Consider the following 16,956-nt stretch of genomic DNA (forward strand, 5'->3'; position numbering starts at 1 on the left):
AGAGCTGCGCTGCAACGGACTGAATGACTGCCTGGACAACTCTGACGAAGAGGACTGTGGTGAGATAGATGGAGGTTTGAATGCTGTGCCACAGGAAACTGAATGTTGGTCTTTGAGGTGTCTTCAGTCCAACCTTGTCAAATACTTCAATTTATATTTGAATCTACTTTGCCAAATACATTTAGGAAGAAAACAAATAAAAACTAAAACCTGAAACTAAGTCAAGTCATTTTTGGACTAAAACTAAACTATTTGCAAATCTACATACCACCAGATCTCAGATATAAAATGTTTTTATTTTAATCTGGGTGAAGTAACTCTTTTAATCAATCAAATGGTACAGTCATTACCAGAGCTGGGCAGTTTGGTCATATCAATGTGATGATCATGATCATAGAGGCAGATTGAACAGAGTTAGGATGGATGTGTGTGAGCCAGGTGGCCCCTAACTCAGTAGGACAATCATTTTACTGATTATCATACTAAGTTCTGAGTGTCTGTTCTCTTACAGGTCTGTGCGGTGAGGACGGCATACGGTGTCCTGAGGGGTCCTGCCTGTCTGCTGAAGAGAGGTGTGATGGGCAGGTTCACTGCTCAGATGGCAGTGATGAGCCCATAACATGCGGTGGGTTTGTGACTTACAATGATGGAAAGTGATGCAGCAAACTGCCAGGCACTTCACAGCAGTCTCTGCTATAATGTTTCTGACCTGTCTCTGCTGCGTGTATTCCTGTAATGCTGAGCCATATTGCACCTCCTGCAGGTCGTATTTGCTCTATGAACAACGGTGGCTGTAGCCATGTGTGTGTCGATGAGTCCTGGGGAGCTCTGTGTGCCTGTCCTGTTGGATATAAGCTCTCTCCCAACGGAGCAGTCTGCGAAGGTGTGTGGGGCATGAAAATAACACACTATTTACTTTCAATCTTATTGAGGGGTGATTGATTTTGCAGCAAGGTACATACTAAAACAAAATATATGTAGCAATCTGGAATGGCCCTGCCCTTTGCAGTATCATCCTGGACCCTTTATCTCTCTTCTATTAGCAAACTGACAAGATTAAAGCACATGTTGAGTTTTCAGAAGAAGCTCCCTTTTGCAGCTGTATAATCATCCGTTTCTGATGCACAGCTCATGCTTATGAAGCTAAAACCGACTCTCTCTCTCCTCAGATTTGGATGAATGTGCCCCACCCTTTGCTCCCTGTATGCATCACTGCACTAACACCATCGGATCCTACTATTGCCACTGCAGAGAAGGCTTCAAACTCAGTGGAAGCTCCACGTGTCTAGCTACAGGTAATGAGGGGTGGTTTTCCCTGTTTATCCAAATCTAAGGTACACATAATCAACACACGCATGACGTGGCCCTTACACTGACACGTGCAAGTGCAAACCTAACACTGGTTAGTTAAGTGTTAGTGAGCTAGTCATCAGCTTAGTTGTACGATGAACCTACTCTGGATTTAGTTTCATCCTCTGAAAAGATCAAACCCAACAACAAACATCATGAAGTTCACTTGGACAAAAGACAATTGACATGTTAATGAGTTACTTGTGGCCGAGCTAATGACAAAAGAAGAAAAGTTTAAAAAGATCAAAGATGGAACTTGAAATACAAAAGAGCATGTTGCATAAAGAAATAAATGTTGGTAATAAAAGGATGATAAAATTGGTATATATTAAATGAGATGCACAAAGTATTGTATAGTTATCATGTTCTTTTTTTTTTTCTGTCCAAATATAGTCAGTGATTTTTTTGTGTGTGAATGTTTTAACTTTAACTTTCTACACTTGACTTTCTACTTTGAGGATGGACAGGAATTCAAACTTGCTCCAATCCAAATATTCCTGTGAACCTGTGAATGTGTCCAGGTAATGCTACCAGATTGCTCACGGCGCAGAAGAAATCTATTGGCCTGTTGAATGTGAAGTCTCAGCAGTTTGAAGTGATCCAGACTCTAGTGTTTGACCCAGTGGCCTTGACTTTTGACGTTGCCCGAGGCTGGTACTACTGGGCTGACGACCATGGCAGCATTTACAAAAGTGATGGACGGCAAAGCTGGACGATCTACACTGGTTAGTTGACCCAGTATAGATTTATGTACATACCAAATGGTAACCAGTTCAACCATATATTTTCCTTATTTTGTATGAATAACTTCAAAAGTTAAAGTCCTGAAGCACCTAAAATATCCAATTTTTCACAAGAAAAATACAAGCAAACAAAGAGGAAAGCCTTCAAAGCCTGCCTTCATATCCCGTTAATAATCTCACAACCCTTCAGATTTAATTTGCCACCCCTTGTGGTTGCTTAATAACGTTTCTGAGCCCAGTGGCAAAGTGATTACCTGTGCTTCTCTCTCTCAAAAAATTCCCTTTCATGCCTCATCTTTGTCTTGATTTATGAACAGTTATTTTTGCAATATAATATTGATAATATTAATAGCCCAAGACTGTGTGACCAATTATGAAAACCATGTGGCCCACATTTAAACTCGGACCCCTACTGCAGAAGAAAAAGCAACATTTCTAAACAAAAATGTTCCTAATTTACAGGGGAGCCTGGAATCAAGGGTCTAGCTTGTGATTGGCTGAATGGAAACCTCTTCTGGACCAATCAGAAGACAGAGTCAATCTACATGCAGGCAGCTGATGGGGAAAGTTACACTACTCTGCTGAGCAAAAACATCAGCCCGTCAGAGTTGGTGCTTGTACCAGTGGAGAGGTATGCTTGACTTTTATTCTGTCTGTCTGTTACAAAGGATTTAAATTGACTAATCTAATTTTAAATACTGTTTTTAATGCTGTTAGATGATAATCCTGGTCTTAGTGAATGATAAATCCACGTTTTCTGCACTTTTTTTATGGATAAGTTAGTATTTATATAGTGTATGGAACCTGGAAAAGTATTGAGCTGTTTAAATTTCTGTACTCGGCACACGTGAAAATCCTCCCATCATGAATTCACCCAAAGAGGAGATGATGATACGCTGGGTAGTGCTTATTCAAATTCTCTGCCTCCCAGCTTGATGTTCTGGATCAGCGCCGGCCGTGGGGACAGAGTGACAATAGAGAAGTCATGGATGGATGGGTCAGAAAGAAGCTCTCTGACTGCGCTCACTGCTCAGTCTGCACACAGCCTCACTGCCGACGTGGCTGCCAGGAGGCTGTACTGGATCAGCGACTTCAAGAAGGTGAGTTGAGGAGAGAAACACTAGAATTTGACAGAGTGCATCAAACACGTTGGAATATATTAGCTAAATGCATTATAATGCATAATAGGCCTTTTTCACAGCCGACATCTTGTCATAGTAGGAAAAGCACAGGTGTCACTAGTACCATTAACGATGGCTCCGTTCTATTCAGTCCCAGTCTCGTCAACATTTTTTGGGGAAGTAGTGGGCGTTTGTCTTGGACTCATGACTTCAGTATTTCAGAAATCCTGTCTATGGCTCTGCTTCATTTATTTCCAAGGTCATGAATGACTAGAATTTTATAAAGTGGAGAAATCACTCCACTTAGTTGGCATGACGAGAAAAGAATAAACACCATTGCTACATTGTTTGAGTCTTCATACAGTGAGCATGAACTTATTTCATTCAGTCCATAGAGACGGTGAAGGTGGATGGGACTGGCCGTTACTCGTTCACCAGACTGTTCAACAGGAGACCGGCTCTCGGCCTGGCTGTGTTTGAAAGTTCCTTCTACTGGGTGGATGACAAAGGACTCTGGCAGGTTCCACAGAACTCACCAGTCCAGAGGAAATTTATCTGGAAAGCCGCACTGCCAATATTAGCTGTTTACCACGAGCTACAGCAGCCTCAAGGTACTCACTGGAACAATAGATTTAATGGTAATGCAACATGCTGGTAAATTACAGTATTTCGTCTGGTGAATTTCCACTGACGTTTGAGGTTGTGGTGCTCCTTACATGCAAAGTACCTAGTTATATTTATTTTTAATACAATATCTCTTTACAATACTAAAGAGTGCTTGCGTTGTCCTTGAGGAGTATTGTGTCGATCAATGTAAAAAATGTAGCCTCTAACAAAACAAACTGTAGAAAACGTATTTGAATACTTTCACAAACCAGTATATGTAAATCTTTCTTCATAGGGCTAACCCTAACACTGTCAACCTAATAGTGCTCATAGCATGTCAAAATGTCTTGTCTTGTTGTCATCAATCAGGTTCTTCTGCATGTGTAAAGACTCCATGTCACCTCTGCCAGCTAACTAAAGGAAACCCTGTCGGGTTCACCTGCGCTTGTCCAAACTCTAAAGTACTGTTGCCTGATGGGACATGTGAAAGTAGGTTTACCATAACTTTCATTTGCCTATAACAGATGCTTTTTTTCCTGCCATTTGTGGTAGAAGATAAGTAACATAAATTGTATGTAAACAAGGGCTCAAACTGATCTAGGGGGAATAACCAGGCTTCCCTTTTATGGTCTACAAGAAATTGTCATTTTGGTTCCAGTTTAGGAAATGTGTATGTAAACCTGTCACAGATTGTCTGTTGTGGTCCTTTTTTATAACTCTGTAAGCATGAGGGCACCATTAATGAATCCTTTTGGTCCCACAGATCCAAGGTTTATATATGCTACCATTTCCAACATCAACCTGTTGGAGTTCAGAGGCAGAGAGTCCACTAAAATCCAGCTGTTTACCACTGACGACGGCATCCTGTCATTTGATCTGGACTGGTACAGAGACTGGCTGTACTGGGCTAACCAAACTGGCCATATCCAACGCACCAGTCTAACCCAGGTCAAAACTGAGGTGGTCCCAACACCTTTGCCAGGTTAATGGATTGAGATTTCCTTAGCTTGTGGAGGCATACAGTAGGTAACTAATGTTGCTATCGTAGTGGAGCTGAAAAAGCGATATTCACCGAAAATTAACTAACAATTATGCAATCAGATTAGTCAATAAATTAATTTCCTTGTTACAACTTCTCAACTCTGAACTCTGGAAGGACAAAACAAGCAATTTGAGGACAAATTTGTGGATTCTTGTGATGAGTATTTTTGTCTATTTTCTCAGTGTATAGATTAAATAATTGATAAGTTAATAAATAATCATTGATAGATGAATTGTTAATGAAAATTGTTGGTTTCAGCTCTACTTGAGTAGTCTGTTGAGTATAATGTATAAATCAACTCAGTCACGTTACAGCTGTAAACACACTTTCTATCGACGTACAACTTTTTTTTTTCCTTCTCTGTAGTTTGTCTGATAAAAGTAGACCAGAGGAGAGGGAACCTTTATTGGGTGTCATGTGACCAGAACAGCATCGGCACCACCACAGCCAACAATCGATACCAACAGCAGCTGTACCACACAACAAAGGAGATTCGAGACCTGTATCTGGACTGGCTGAGGGGTGGCATCCTGTGGCTGGAGGAAGAACGAATTCTCACCATGAGCATGATGGGAGGCAAAGCCAAAGAGCTGCTGCATTTAGCAGGGGGAGTCAGGGGGAACATCGCCTTCGACCTCAGGGCTAATAGTCTACTCTGGAACTCAAAAAGGGCAGGTCTGTCACTTCGGTAGATCAGATTGATAAAATGTTGTTTCTCGTGGTCCGATGTCTCGCCAGCTGTGACTCACCAGTCAGAGCAGGAAGCAATGAGAGTTGAAGTGTCTGTAAATAACTGAAATAAAGTAGAAAGTGTTTTAGAGGATGAAGTGCACATTATGAAACAAGATATTGGTGTATCTTTCTAGAGTAGTTTTCATGTCCTTTTTTACTGTTCAAATTTCATCCGCATAAAAATGATCAAATGATTACATCTGCTGTGATTGTACAGCAGTAAGAGCTAACAAAGCAGTATTTATTACAGTCCCTAAACTGATCACAACTGAATCAAACACACTGAGCAACGTAAACAAAATCTTTGGGAGTAAATCTTAATTTTTCAGCCCATATTTCCACAGTACAGACCCATTGAATGAGTTTTGTGTCTCGCCCTTTTTTTTTTACAGGTTTGACAACAATGAGTTTGCTGCAGGAGAGAAGCCATCGAGCTGGTAGAAGATGGAACATTTCGGGCTCAATCGTAGCTGCCTTTGAGCCCTTCCTGTTGTCCCTTTCTGATGATGTCATGACTCTGTGGGACCGGCGTGATGGCAGCTCCATCCAAGACCAGACTGTGAGAGGTCACGTGTTCAGTGTAATTGCTGCACTCAGGGACGTCCGTACAGGTCAGACCAAGTTTTAATCTGTAACAGAGGAAATTAACTAATTTATACAGATACATGCTGTTGCTTGTATTCATTCAACATCATTTTTGCGTTTACTTGAATTGGGTTTTGGTTTGAGTTTTTTTTTTTTTTTTTGTCCTGGATTTCCTGTTGAAGTTTCTGTTTGTGGTGCTTTTTGTCGGCCCGTGGTGGCCATTGTGGCTCATGTTAGCTGCAAAGTTAAACCTCTTTTTTATTCTAAAACTATAAATAAATAAAATTGTACTTGATCTACGGCACTCAAGCCACTGATTCTTACTGACATGCTTCCTAATTTTCTCAATTCCGTTATTATGACTTTCCATAGTGCCCAATGCTGCAGTCTGCAATGAACCCTCTGTGCTGTGCCGACACTCATCAATCTGCCTCTCACAAGCCCAGCTTTGTGATGGGAAAAAGGACTGCCCTGATGGCAATGATGAGGACTTTTGTGTAACCATGTGTCAGTCAAAAGGTGAAGTATCAATATCACACATTGATATTTATATATTGACATTCCATATTTCTTGGAATGGGCAACACAGCTCTAAAATCATATGAAGTTTAAACACATTCACCACATAACTTGAGTTTCCCAGCTTTGAGTTTTTGTCATCTTTTCATTTTCTGCCTTAATTTCCAACCTCAGATGATTTCAAGTGCAAGGACCGTGGGAGTTGTATCAACAGGAATCTCGTTTGTGACGGGCGTTCTCATTGTGGCGACGGCTCAGATGAGGTCAACTGTCCGACAGTAGCTTCTCCTGCAGCTCGGGCAAACGTGCTGAAGTGTCGCATGGGCTCAAAGCCATGTAAAGACGGCGCAGAGTGTGTTTTATACATCCACGTGTGTGATGGGGAAAAGGACTGTCGAGATGGATCTGATGAACAGGGGTGTGGTGAGTTTCCTAAGACAGTTTGACTGTTTCCTACAGTGGGGGATTACTGATGCTATATATTGTTCTTCTAATGATGAAACATTTCCAGTATAATTTGTGGCTATGTAATATAATATTTGACAATTCTTTATTAAACTTTGGTGTAACTTTGCTATGTGATCACTACTGTTTCTTCCAGATGCCACAGAACAGAACATGACTCTAACAAAACCAAATACTGATCCATCAAACGAAATGCCACCTGCTACCAAAGCTCCTGCGCAGACTGTGCCGGCCTGCAGCAGCCCCTCTGAGCTCTGCCCCGACTCCTCTGCTCGCATCTGCATTTCTCCGAGCCAGTTTTGCAACGGGCGTAAAGACTGTCCTGATGGCTTTGATGAACAGAGCTGCGTGAAAAGATGTCCCTCAAAAAGTAAGCCTTGAATGTGGGGTTGAATTTTGCTCAACAGATTCTTTCAAAGTGTTCTGTAAGCTTAATTTGTTTTCCATGATTTCTGTCTAGACGACTTCCGCTGCAAAGACCGTCGCAGCTGCATCTCCAAGAGTCTGGTTTGTGACGGTCGCTCTCATTGCCACGATGGCTCAGATGAGGTCAACTGTCCGAGCGTAACTCCTCCTGCAGCACCAACAAACGTCCTGAAGTGCCGCATGGGCTCCAGACTGTGTCGAGATGGCACAGAATGTGTTCTCTTCAGTCACGTCTGTGATGGAGAGAGAGACTGTCGGGATGGATCAGATGAAGAAGGATGTGGTGAGTTTCTGTAAAAATGCTGCTTTTGCAAAGTGACGAACACAATCTGCTGTGGAGAATGAAGCAGGCGAGTTTTCTGTCAGATTTTCTGCTATAATCAATAACTTTTCCTTGTAGCCTAATAAGTTGTTTTGTGTCATCTAAATTTGCCTGGCAAATTTTCTTATTTAAGTATATTATTTTGAATGAAAGTTTTATTAGTGGTGATACTGGTGTCTTTTTTTAAATGTATGTATGATTTTCACACCAGTTAGTAATTTCAATCATTTTGAGAGGTTAGTATAAATAAGCAGGACTATCGCCAAATAACAAAGTTCAGAAATGAGTGATGCCAGAGGCTTGTGTTGGAGACCACTAGAAATCTTGTATTTTAGGACTATTTTTAAGGTAATTTTTACTAATGTAATCATATGGCAAATATATTTTGATGTTTTATAATGGAACTTTAATGGAACTTACTTTTGTGTTTATCAATTTTTAGATGCTGCAGAGATCGCCCCTACCACTGCTGCAGAAAACTTCCACTTAAATGAATCCCCTTTACCTGTCCAACCCTTTACTGAGCCTCCCATCAAGCCACCCTGCACCAGCCCTTCAGTTCGGTGTCCAGATTCATCTTTATGCATCAAGCCAACACAGATGTGTGATGGAAAGAAAGACTGCCCTGATGGATCTGATGAGAACTGTTTGAAAAGATGCCCCTACAAGAGTAAGAAATCAAATTACGGGTTGAGTGACACAGTTTTTCTCTGATCTCAACCACATTAGAAAGGTTGTTATATTTTTGTATATTGTTGCTTTTGTAATATGTTTTAATATAGTAAATGCCTTCCTTCTCAGCTGATTTTCTCTGCAAGGACCGTCGCAGCTGCGTCTCCAAGAGTCTGGTTTGTGACGGTCGCTCTCATTGCCACGATGGCTCAGATGAGGTCAACTGTCCGAGCGTAACTCCTCCTGCAGCACCAACAAACGTCCTGAAGTGCCGCATTGGCTCCAGACTGTGTCGAGATGGCACAGAATGTGTTCTCTTCAGTCACGTCTGTGATGGAGAGAGAGACTGTCGGGATGGATCAGATGAAGAAGATTGTGGTGAGTATTCATTCAGAGGTGGTAAATGTAAGAGTGCTTTGTAGAGAAGCACACTTTGCTGTTTCTGATAACATAACAACGTGACAATATCTTGATGTTTTGATATGAAACTTTACACTCCAACTAACTCGTTGCGTAATCTCTCTAGATGCTGCAGACACTGCCACAGCCATTCTTGCAGAAAACTTCCACTTAAATGAATCCCCTTCACCTGTCCAAGCCTTTACAGAGCCTCCCACCAAGCCACCCTGCACCAGCCCTTCAGTTCTGTGTCCAGGTTCTTCTTTATGCATCAAGCCAACACAGATGTGTGATGGAAAGAAAGACTGCCCCGATGGATCTGATGAGAACTGTGTAAAAAGATGCCCCTACAAGAGTAAGTTATTGTATTTGGTTCTTTGAAACTGAGTTCCCAACAAATGTGTCACTGTGGACAAGTAGTGGTGTGAACCAACATGACATCTCAATACCTATTCTGTAAATGTGAAGTATGCAGAGCAAATCTGATACAGCTCCACACATGTCTTTGAAAGTTCTTTTCTCCTCTACATAGCTGACTTCCGCTGCAAGGACCGTCGCAGCTGCGTCTCCAAGAGTCTGGTTTGTGACGGTCGCTCTCATTGCCACGATGGCTCAGATGAGGTCAACTGTCCGAGCGTAACTCCTCCTGCAGCACCAACAAACGTCCTGAAGTGCCGCATGGGCTCCAGACTGTGTCGAGATGGCACAGAATGTGTTCTCTTCAGTCACGTCTGTGATGGAGAGAGAGACTGTCGGGATGGATCAGATGAAGAAGGATGTGGTGAGTTTCTGTAAAAATGCTGCTTTTGCATTTGAATGAAAGATATATGAATGGTGATAGTGGTATCTTTTAAATGTATGTATCATTTTCATATCAGTTAGTCATTTTTAAAATCATTGAGAGGCTGTATAAGTATCAAAGTTCAGAAATGGCAGTGATAACACTGGCTTATGTTGGAGACTACCAGAAATCTTGGACCTAAGAATTGTTTTTATCTTTATTATTACTAATGCAATAATATGGCAAATATATTTTGATGGTTTAAAATTGAACTTTAAACTTACTTTTGTGTTTATCAATTTTTAGATGCTGCAGAGATCACCCCTACCACTGCTGCAGAAAACTTCCACTTAAATGAATCCCCTTTACCTGTCCAACCATTTACTGAGCCTCCCATCAAGCCACCCTGCACCAGCCCTTCAGTTCGGTGTCCAGATTCATCTTTATGCATCAAGCCAACACAGATGTGTGATGGAAAGAAAGACTGCCCTGATGGATCTGATGAGAACTGTTTGAAAAGATGCCCCGACAAGAGTAAGTAATCAGATTACGGAGTTTTTTTCTGATTTCAACCACATTAGAAAACTGGACGGTTATATTTTTGTTTATTGTTGCTTTTGTATTCTGTTTAATATAGTAAATGCCTTCCTTCTCAGCTGATTTTCTCTGCAAAGACCGTCGGAGCTGTGTCTCCAAGAGTCTGGTTTGTGACGGCCGCTCTCATTGCCACGATGGCTCAGATGAGGTCAACTGTCCGAGCGTAACTCCTCCTGCAGCACCAACAAACGTCCTGAAGTGTCGCATGGGCTCAAAGCCATGTAAAGATGGCACAGAGTGTGTTTTATACAGCCACGTATGTGACGGAGAGAATGACTGCATGGATGGATCTGATGAACAGGGATGCTTGGAAACCTGCAAAGAAGGTTGTTTCACTTTAATCTTTTTTTACCTTTTGATTAAATCTGAACTGTGACATAAAAGCAATGTTATTTAAATCCATTATATAGACATTTATATTTTTTGCTGTACCCTTTACACTGAGGAAAAAGCTATATCACTAAACTAATCAATAAAATCAAAAGGACACACTAGGCAGAAACTACTTAACTTTCTGTACTTGTAAATTTACTCATGTACTGTAAATGAGTTCTTTGAAGATTAGCTGTTATGTTGTTTCATTCAAATAGTCATACCTTTTTTTATTTGTACTCCACCCCAGGTGAGTTTCAGTGCTCCCACGGGAAGATGTGCATCCCTAAGGCTCAGGTGTGTGATGGGAAGTCGCAGTGTCGGGATCAGTCTGATGAGCTGGACTGCAGGGAACGAACAAAGAGCTGTGAGCATCACTGCGCAGACGGCAAGCGCTGCATCCCAAAGAAACTCTTGTGCGACGGAGAGAGAGACTGCGTGGATGGCACGGATGAGGTGGGCTGCGGTAAGTCTTCAGATACAGTTTTCTAGTATTCATTCACTGGTGAAAGTCTAATGAGGCGGCATAATACCTGCCAACAATAAAAGTTTCAGTTGCGATGTATGTGTTTATGAAAAAACATATAGATGGAAATTATTAAAAACTAATGGAATAAATTGAGTACAAACAAATTTTTAACTTTTACATTTAGCCTTTAGCCAGTTCTGCCAGTGAGAGCATCCACTTTTGAGTTTAACACGTAGTTTTCTCCTTTCCAGACCCTGTTACTGCTGCAACAACAGAGTCTCCTGTTGTTGCAACTTGCATCGCTCCTTCAGTTCTCTGTCCAGGTTCATCACAGTGTATCTCTCAAAATCAGCTGTGTGATGGACGAAGAGACTGCCCTGATGGATTTGATGAAAACAACTGTATGTTCCAGTGTAAAAACCCAGGTAAGTCTGAGTCCAGCGACGACCATGACGAAAGGTAGCAATAGTTGACACATCGGGCAAACTAATGATGAATGGACTCACTGTGGGAAATTTGAGTACTCTTTCACAATGAAGAAACTGCTCTGTGGGCCTCTTTTGAAATCCTATGTAAAAGATTTGAGAGTAGCTTTACCTTCACTGATACATGAACTCCTCCTTGTTGTCTTGCACATCAGATGACTTCTTATGCAGCGACCGGAGGGCCTGTGTCCCCAGGACAGACGTGTGTGACGGTCGTTCCCACTGTCCCGACGGCTCAGATGAGAAGCAGTGTCAACCAGCAGATCCTTCTGCTTCCCGTAAGCCAACAAGAAAAATACAGTACAACAATAATGTGTAAAAGCAGTAAATAAATTTTATGCTATCAACACTCTAGCAGCCATCATAGCAAACACCTTCATAGTCCATTAAATGCACAATTTTCCCTCCACCAAGCCATCAATGTGCTCAGTGCCAGATCAGCCCCACTGAGGTGCCGCAAAGGTTTCAAGCCATGTAAAGATGGCCTGGACTGTGTCATGTACAGCCATGTGTGTGACGGAGAGAAGGACTGCAGGGACGGATCAGACGAAGAGGGATGTGCTGCTCAGTGCAAAGCAGGTTTGTTTTGTTCATTGAGCTGGTAAAAAGCAACTTAAAGCGATGCCACAATCAGCTCCTTCAGTTGCATGGAAAATGTCTACATAGTCATTCATGATGTTTCCACTCTGGTGGAAATGGATGCTCTACAATGGATTATCTGTGAGGAGTCTCTTTTCTTTTCCCCAGATGAATTCCAGTGTGCTCACGGGAATAGATGCATCCCACCGGAGCAAGTGTGTGACGGACAGTATAACTGTCAAGACCGATCCGATGAAATGGACTGTTCAAGGCTGAGCGAGGGCTGCCATCAGCACTGTGACAACAACACTCGCTGTATACCAGAGACCTTCCTGTGTGATGGCGAGAGAGACTGCGCTGATGGGTCAGATGAAGAAAAGTGTGGTAGGTGATGTCCAATATGCACTTGTATAGAAAGATCAAACCACCAGTCTTGGTGAATGTCAACAAACCTCAGATGTCCACATTTCTGTTTTCTTCCTTCCAGGTTTGGTGGACTGTGCGATTAACCAGTATCGCTGTGCTAACGGTCAGTGTGTGTCTGAGGCTCTGAGATGTGATGGATATGCTGACTGCGGTGACCGCTCTGATGAGGTGGATTGCACAAGACCCCCGCGCTGCCCGTCACAGCTCCGATGCCCGAACAGCCACGAGTGCCTGCAGAAAGAGTGGCTCTGCGATGGCGAGGACGACTGCAAAGACGGGTCAGACGAGAAGGTAAAGGACTACAGTTGGAGTGAGGTGACATAATCTGCATTAATGAGTAGAGGCTTGACATTCAGTTTGCTTGTCAAACGAGAGGATGAGGGGGAACGCTTTTTTTTTGAGAGAGGTTGGGAAGCAGTGGTTGAAACTTGGTCTCATCATTTGTATCCAGAACTGTGTGTCGCCACCAGCAAAGTGCAGGGAGTACCAGTGGCTGTGTGGAGACAGCAGTCAGTGCATCCCTCTGTCCTGGAGGTGTGACGGCAAAAAGGACTGTCACAACGGAGCGGACGAAGACAAATGTGAGCATGTTTATTCTCAAATATTCAAAGCTGCTCGGCACTTTTGTTGTGGCACATCATCGGGTGCATTTAGGCTTATTTGGATAAGATTAGTTATACAATGATAATCTAATCATTGACTAATTTTAGTTTATTTTGAATGTGCCATTTCATTTTCATTAGCTGATATGACCCATTTATGATGCATAAATCAAGTGTATCAACTCAGTTTAAAACTAATGAGGTTTTCAGAGTCAGTTGCAGGTATGGGTTTCTTCAGTCATACATCATGCTGTAATTTTAAGGTACATTAAGATACTTTTCCACAGCAATAGATCTTCTGTGATTTTTGGTACCAATAAGGAAGAGCTCCTATCCCATTTCATTATGTCTGAATAGGGCTTCACATAGAAATAAGAAATGAAATAAACAAAATGTATGGACATTATGCTGGGTGTTAAACCTACATATGAGCAGAAATGCTGTCTAATACAGTGAAATGTATTTTAACCTCTGAAGCACAATGAATCTGTGCACCTGCTTTCACAGGCAGCCAGACCAAATGCCCCTCTCACCTTTACCAGTGTGGCAGCCGGGAGTGTGTGGACCCCCGCCTGGTGTGCAACGGCTTCACCAACTGTGCCGACCGTTCAGATGAGGGCGCGGGATGCGCTCAGCGCAACTGCTCCAGCCCATCAGCTCCTCAGTGCGACCACCACTGTGTCAGCACCCCAGATGGGCCGGTCAGTAAAGAACAGATGTGTATGCCATGTTTTTTCACTCCAAGGCTGTTGGCACTGCTTTGTCCCAAACTTTACATCAGTATGCTTTCATGGAACAGCAAGTAAGCTACTCTTGGCGCAAATTCTAGTTTGAGTTGTAACTCTTGTATTTATTTATAGGTCACAGCTAAAGAAACATGTACACAACATTTTCATTCGATTTGCATATGACTGTGCACCAAGCTCACCCCTGCTTGCCTTGAAAGTGTCTTTTTTCACCCTCATTTTTGCAGAAGTGTTACTGTGCTGCAGGGTTCGGACTACACTCCAGTGCTGTGTCTTGTGTGGACATTGACGAGTGTAATGCAATGCCACATGCCGTATGCAAACACACCTGCCTGAACACCCGTGGGTCCTACATCTGTCATTGCCACCCCGGCTTCTACCTGGAGCCTGACAACATTAGCTGCAAGACCAAAGGTACTGTAGGTCTCTGCTTGCATTCTGTGTGTCATGTGAATGTAATGCTTTTTAGCAGCTGACTGTAAATTCTTGGATCTCGGAGAACTCTCAACTGTTGGTGGTTCCTGTGCTCAATCGCATTATTGTCAGTATAACTTTACATATACTAACATATACTTCAGATATGGAAAAGAGAAAAATTTGAAAGCTCTTGTGCTAAAAAGTAGGGGATTTATTTATATTTGTTTCCAAAATGATCTTTGCTCTCCAGTTTTTGTGCCGTTATATTGGTCTTTGTCACTCGCTCTGGAAAAAGACCCAGAACAACTTACTGGTCGAGTTTCCATCTCCAGACGAGCCGTTGCTTCTGGCGTCTGTGCAGTCGGAGCTGTTGCTACTGGGAGTCCACAGTAGCACCTTGCATCTTCTGTCCTCTGCCAATCGACCCGTCTTCTCGCTGGATTATCACTGGGCCCAACAGAGAGTTTACTGGCTGAGCCCCGACTACCAGAGCATCCGCTGGGCGGACATGAAAAGTTCAAACAACAAAGGGACACTTATCAAAGGTAGGGCTGTCACAGGAGCTCTAACAGTGTAATGAGGTCATGTCTGGGTGGTTCACTAAACCAACAAGATTTGAATAAAATGATAAACTAAATGGGATGAATGTGATTGATTTAAGACACCCAACAAAATAATTTGGGGAGTTCAGACTGTAAACCTAATTTTTGTTACAGGAGTGAAGTCAGATTTTATCGCTGTGGACTGGGTTGGTAAGAACCTGTACTGGGTGGATGGGCTGGTGGGCCAGATTCTGGCTGTGAAGCTCAGCGATGCCACAGTGAGATCTCAGGACTACACTGTGGTCTTGGGTGAAGATCTGGAGCAACCAAGCTCATTGGTCTTGCTGCCACACAGAGGGTAAAAAAACCTGGTTTGCTCCCAATTTCAACCCCGAAATCTTTCATCATTACATGTATTACATGATCAACATTTTCAGGTTGATGCTTTGGTCGGAGATCGGCAGCACCCCTCAGATCGAGCGGTCTGGGATGGACGGTTCAAAGAGGAAGGTGTTGGTGAGCCGAGGCTTGAGCTGGCCAGTCAGTCTGGCCTACGACCTCCTGGACAACAGGGTGTACTGGGCCGATGAGAAGCTGCGCTGCATCGGCTCGGCCTCTCTGGATGGAGACAACGTCAAGGTAAACGCCGTCAGCTTATGGAAAAGTTTTCCTCAAATGATGCTACAACTTTGAGAATTTAATTTTGTTGTAGACTGTCTGCTGGTGAACGGTGACACTCTCTTCTCTCACTAGATCCTCCAGTTAGCCGAAACACCAAGCCCTTTCTCTGTGGCCGTCTTCAATGACAGAGTCTTCTGGTCCGACACGAAAAGAAGAACCATCCGCTCAGCTGACAAAAACACCGGCAAAGATCAAAAGGTCATTCTGAAGAGACCAGGGCAGCCATTTGGACTGAGAGTGAGTCTTCAACTTCTAATAGTGTGGTTGTAACTCCAGAGGAGCATTTTTATTAAATACATCACTGTTGGCTGTAACCATGAATATCTAAGAAGTTGCAAGGTTTAAATGAAATTAGTAGTATCTGGGCAGAAAGACCAAAGCGTGTAAAGTCACAGCTATGATACGTTTTGTGTTTCCTCTCTCCACAGCTGATGCATGCCCTTTCCCAGCCAGTTATATCCAGCCCCTGTGACCAGCTACAGTGCACCCACCTCTGCCTGCTGGCCCCGGCAGTGAGAGGCAGGTCTGGAGCACCGGGAGCACCGGGATCACCGGGAGCTCCAGCTGTGAGGGGGCCTACGGCAGTTTGTCGATGCCCAAAGGGGCTGCTACTTTCCAAGGACAAGATTACTTGCTCTCTGCCTATGGAGTCAACTTTCATCCTGCTTTTGTCTCATACCACAGTCTATCAGGTGAGTGGTCTCATTGTGGTGTCAAGACCAGCTAAGCTGCAGGCCTTTATTCCTGCCAAACACTTCCGACAAACAACTTTGAGAAACAAAGTTCTCCTTTCTATTTGGAGGCCTTTTTCATGAATGCACTTTCTTGCTTTTCTTCTCTTGCTCACTCATTACCTCTGTTTATCTCACCCTCCTACTACTTGTAGATTTACCTGCACTCCATGCATCGTGATGGTGTAGCTCTTAAAAAAATGCCAAACAGCCGAGTTTTAGCCCTTCCTGGGGTGACTGAGGCCTCGGGCCTGGACGTGTCCATCCAGGAGCTTTCTCTGTATGTGGCTGATGAAGGACAGGGATCTGTGGATGTGCTGAAACTGAGCAGCTCCAGGTCGAGACAGGGACTGACACCCTCTGGACAAATCCTAAAGCTGAAGGTAAAGCTGAAGGCGTAGTCTGCTTTTCAAAGGAAATGGCAATTTCTTAAATCTCGCCAAAAGTGACCCCTGCTATAAAATAGGATCGTAGCATTTACTGTACAGTTACTGTAGTTGACAAAAAGCCTTGAATGTTGTGTTTCATGACCTTTATCGTTTCCTG

The sequence above is a fragment of the Enoplosus armatus genome, chromosome 18 (assembly GCF_043641665.1).
Source record: "Enoplosus armatus isolate fEnoArm2 chromosome 18, fEnoArm2.hap1, whole genome shotgun sequence".
Taxonomy (NCBI): domain Eukaryota; kingdom Metazoa; phylum Chordata; class Actinopteri; order Centrarchiformes; family Enoplosidae; genus Enoplosus; species Enoplosus armatus.